We start from the raw sequence: 5,587 nt of genomic DNA on the forward strand, positions 1-5,587 counted from the left end.
ACCCCGACAGGAGTCCGGCCTGAGTCCACAGCCAGGGGCAGGTTTTCTGTTGGAATGGTCAGTGAACATTTTCTCTTTTATTTCTCCCTTCTTTTCCCTCTTGTATCATTGAAGAGGATGTGAATCATAGTGAGGTCTGAAAGGATAAAGACAATAGTTATTAGTGATCCTCATACTTTTGAAGAGCTAATGAGCATTCCAGCTTTTCTGTGAAGTGAGCAGAAAGTAGGCTGAATAATAGCACCCTCCCCAGAGGGCCCTAGGGTGATCTAGTGGTAAGAAGCTGCACTGCAATCCCAAAGGCATGTGGTTCGAATCCACTGGCTACTCCGCGTATGCAGGATGGGTAATCTCTTCCTGTGAGATCTTACTGCCTCTGAAAGTCCAGTGGAGGGCCGGCTGTGGGTGGGTTCTGACTGGATGGCACACAGCAACCACAACTGGAGATGTGCACGTCTCATGCCCAGAGCCTATAAATATTAGGTGGCAAAGGGGACCTTGAAGATTTGATTAAGTCAAAGATCTGGAGGTGGAGAAGCTCTCCTTGGTTACCCAGGTGACCCCAGATGAGCCTGGAATGAAGCGAGGGGTGTGTGTGTGTAGGGTCCATCACAGGATAAGAAAGATTGGAGAAACCCACCAGATGCTGGATGAGGCAAGGAACATGTTCTCTTCAAGAGCCTATTGGAGGAGCCAAAGCCGCCAACATCTTAATGCCAGCCCTTGAGAGATTCCTTTCAGAATTCTGATCTCCAGAAATCTAGGAATTCGCTTGTGTTCTAAGCCTCTGAACTTGTGCGGAATCTGTTATAGCAGGAACAGAAAAGTAACGCAGAGCCTGTAAAGTGCTGGAACAGGAGGCCCCGAGGAGCTGCACTAGATGGCTGATCGGACTGCCAGGTGCACTGTTCAGAGATTGTTTTTCTCTTGATCCTCAACTTTATCTTGTGCGTTTTTGCACTGGTTGATACAGACGTTGCTGATGCAACAAAGCCTGGGGTGACTAGTTGACTGACATGATTGGATTGTGAGTATCACACCTACACATGAGAGAGAGCTCACTTCTGATCCATGTAAAACAGGGATGGACTGGATGGCAGCCCACCTGGTCCTCATGCTTAGATCTTTAGTCCGAGGGGCCCTGGAGGATGACGTGAGACCCCAGAGACCATGACTCTCAGGCATCTTCATCCCAGGAACCAAGCTGAAGGTGTTCTAGACCATGAGAAGACCCTCTCCAGGCTTCCTTACTGCCAATGACTAGGTTTCTATTTATAAGTCAAGATCAAAGCCACATTTCATGGAGTTAACATGAAAGTCAGATTTTATAGGTCAGACATGGAAGAGAGGAGGGGAGAGCTGACAGTCCTCTGTCACTTCTTGGAGAAAAGAATGGCACACCTTCATCACACATGTTTCAGGCATGTTGCTTGGAGAGGGACTTCCTTGGAGAAGGACATCATGCTTGGAAGAGTAGGGGGATGGCGACGGAGAGCAAGACCCTTAACCAGGTGGACTGACACACTGACTGCAGTGATGAGCTTGAGTGTGTCAGAGACTGTGAACTTGGCCCAGGACAGGAGAGTTCAGATCTGTTGCGCATAAGGTCGCCATAAGTCCTACTCAACTCAATGTCTCCTAACAACGAGAACTTGGAACTCGCCTTTTAAACACACAGCAGTGACTGGATATGATGGAGAAGGAACTATATGCCAGGAACCCTGCACAGTATTTAGCTAAACATTACAACAACTCATGATATTATCTCGTGAGCTGAATATTACTATTGAACTCTTTTTCACAAATAAAGGAGGCTTGGATAGGTTAAGTAGAATTCCAGGTCACAGAGTTGGAAGGTAGTAGAGCTGGGATTTGAACCTTGGTATAAAGGGACATAAAAGTCTAACCCTAAATGGCTGCCAACGCTGACTGTCTTACATCAAGTACCTGGAACAGCAGGTAGACCTTTCCTTCTCCTGCAATGCTTTTTCTTCTCTGCCTCATATTTCACTTCTCTGCCAGCATCCGAGGTTACTTAAGGTAGAAGGATTCAAAAGCACAGATTTGGTCTCCCCTCAACTATCTCATTGTTTCCAACTCTTAGTCCATACACAAACCATTATCGTGCTGTAAAGTGAGCCTGCTGCATGAACAACACGGCAAGGATGCATTTCCGCTTGTCCTTTTTCTCAATTGTGAATAATGAAAACAACAACTTATACCACAACACACACCACCACCCAGAGAGCCAAGAATGCGTGTGATGCATGGCTTTCAAGTAGTTGAGAATCATACTTTGTGTTTCTTCATTTTCATTGCACAAATTAAGGCACATCATGCTATCCCCTCTTACAGAGAAGAACAGCCTGGCTTTAGACAGGCCCCAGTTTATTTTCTTCTATAGTTCACTTTCCACGTAATCAATGAGAATCTATTGAGCATCCCAACGCTGACCGCAGCATACCGTGTGTCTTTGAAGCCTTGGCCGCTGCACTCTGGGTCAGGTTTGATGGTGTCGGCGCTGGTGTGCACACATTCAGTTGCCACTTTTAGCAACAAATTGTGACGTTGATGTACTGACATTGCAAGTCACCTCTGACTTCAGAGGAAATGAATGTCAGCTCACAACTCTTCCATCTGAAGAACAGCACAGGCTCGCTGGAATCTCAGGGGTTCCTCTTTGTGCTGGGGAGCTGCTGTTTCTGATGACTGTCATTGAATTTGTCCCCAATCATAACCCCGGATGGTACATGGTAGAACTGCTCTGCAGGGTTCTCTTGCCTGTTACGTGTACAGAAGAACACGGGGGCTTTCTCCCACCGAGCTCTGGGGAACTTCAAATGATCAACATTTTTGCTAGCAGACAATCACAAACCCCTTCTGTTCCCCAATTTGTTAGGGCACGAGGCCGAGTCTAACTTATTTTTACATTTGATCCTTTCTTAACAATTTTTTTGGGAAATTACAATAGGTTAGATGCTTTATTAAATGATTGTTGTTTTTGTGTACTTTTGAGTCAGAGCCAAAGAAGATTGTTTCTCTTTCTCCTATGGAGTAGTAGATGGATTTGAACCACATACCTTTGAGTTGCCAGAGTAAGCAAATCAAGGAACAACTTAGTCAGAAAGGCAAGCGAATGACCAAAAGTGTTCATATTATTGTGCTTGCTCTCTGGCTGCCCAGCTGAGCCCGTCCTCGATCAATACCCCTTCCCCGAATCACCTGGAGACACCTGAGAAGTGGTGCCTGTCGGGCATGCTGTCAAGGTTCTGTGATGATTTCATGGTAGTAACTGGTCCATATCACATCCTTGAAAGCACCTAAGATTTGATCTTCAAGTAACTCCACTAAAAGCCCAACACATCACAGTCAAGACAGTTCTTTTTTCCTCCTTCTTCTGTGTACCATCGAATTGGATCTGACTGATACAGGAAGAGATTGTCCCTCCTTCTCCAGCAGAGCATCTGGTGGATTATTCAAACCACACACCTTCAGGATTGCAGTACAGCTTCTTGCCACTAGGCCACCAATCTCCCTTTCAAGGCAGTTCTGACTCATGGTGACCCTCCATCATGTCTCAGCGAAGGAAGGAGACTGCTTAATCTGTCTCCTGTATAACAGTTCCTGAGTTTGAACCACTAACGTTTGGATTTGCACTTCAGCATATCATGCACTCCACCTTCAGGGTTCATTTCATAAACGGAGGCAGGTAGGCAGGTGTGTGGACTTCACTCTTCTCGATCCCGATCCCCTCGTTCTCCTTCCAGCAAACTGATAGGAGAGGGGATCATTCACCCGAAGTGACTGAGGGGGTGGGGAGGGGAGTAGACATTGTCACTCAGGGACTCTGACTACCTGCCCTCCGGCCTACTTCCCGGCTTTGTTTGAGGAAAGCTTTCCATTTGCTGTGTCATTTTAGCTCCACAGGAGCAGAGGGAAGTTTCCGGAGTCTCTGGTTCAAAAATTTCAAAGATGTTTATTCCATCTTATCTTCCTCCCCTGTGCCTGCTTCTCTCTCTCTCTCTCCCCCCTCCCCTGTTTCCTGTCTCCCCTTCTCCCCTTGTCCCCCTCTCTCCCCCTCTCCCTCTCCCTCCCTTGGTGGGGTGGCACTGAGGCAAATCCACAGCATCCCAGACACTGTCTTGTCAGCTTAGCAGTCACCCCCAGCCTCTGGTAATTATCTGGCATCAGGGAGTCCAGCAGAGATGGGGAGTCCAGGCCCCAGGGCCTCCTTGCCCCCTTCCACATCTTTTCTCACTTCTCTCTCTTTATCTTTCCTGCCACCCTACCCCCATCCGTGCTCTGTTTGCGTCCAAAGTAATAACCTGTTTCTCTCCAATTTCCTGAATGTGATAATAATTTTTGCCAGCCCAAGAGACGATTGAGTTAATGAAATTCCTGTCGATGAAAAGGGGACATTTATTAAATGGAAATTAAGCTTATAGATGAAGAGTGTATCACTCAAGGCTAAGGGTTCGGGGAAATAATAAGGTTATTTTGAGGAATGTTTTGTTTGGTACGTTTTGTAGTAAAGAAGCAGCAATATGTGCAATTCACAGACACTCCCTGCCTCTCCCAGCAGGTGGGACTGACTGCAGAGTTAAGAGATTAGATGGTGCCTGTACTGTGGACGAAGTGTGGGGTCTTGGGAAGGTTGCACAATCAATCTCTTCATCTTCGTCTTCTCTTCCACAAAGCGGGACTATTTATAAAATCATACCTTATGAATTTATCATATTTTTATAAAATGAATGTATGTCATGTGCATAATATCATGTCTGGTCTATAGTAAGTATGTTACGATGCTTGCTACTCTTTTTAGCCTCAAATGAGGTGGTTGTTACTGTTGCTATGTGCCGTTGAGTCAAATACGACTCATGTGGTTGTTGTTTTGTCATTGAATCAGAACCAATGCACAGCTGACCCTCCAGCAGGTTTTCAAAAGCAGTAAATTGCATAGGAAGAGACTGCCCATTCTCCTGAGGTGAATTCCAGCAGGTGCCTTCGGTATTACAACACAGTTTCTTACCACTAGGCCACCAGAGCTCCCTAAGAGAATGAACAGGTTCATCCTAGAGAGGGTGAAGGCAGGCTGCTCCGTGGACGCAATGGTTCTAAAGCTTCGTCTGACATACCTTGGACATGTTGCAAGTAGGAACCAGTCCCTGGAGAGGGACATCATGCTTGGGAGGGTGGAGGAACAGCACAGGAGGGGAAGACCCTCTATGAGGTGGATTGATTCAGTGACTGGGGTAATCGGGATGGGTGTGTCAGAGGCAGTGCAATTGACACAGGGTAAAGCAGGGTTTAGGCCTGTTGTATGTACATAGGGTCGCTATGAGTGGCAGGTGACTCGACGGCATGTAGCAACAACAACAACAACTACTACTACTTTAGTCATTCTATGTAGCATCAGAGAGTTGGACAATGACCAAGGAGGATAGAAGGAGAATTGATGCCTTTGAGCTGTGGTGCTGGAGAAGAGTATTGAGAATACCATGGACTGCTAGGAAAACAAACAGATTTGTCCTGGAAAGGGTTAAACTGGGTGGCTCCTTGGAGGCAAGGATTCTGAGGCTCCGTCTAA

The sequence above is a fragment of the Elephantulus edwardii genome, unplaced genomic scaffold, assembly GCF_000299155.1.
Source record: "Elephantulus edwardii isolate Elephantulus edwardi_28Jun2011 unplaced genomic scaffold, EleEdw1.0 scaffold00091, whole genome shotgun sequence".
Lineage (NCBI taxonomy): Eukaryota > Metazoa > Chordata > Mammalia > Macroscelidea > Macroscelididae > Elephantulus > Elephantulus edwardii.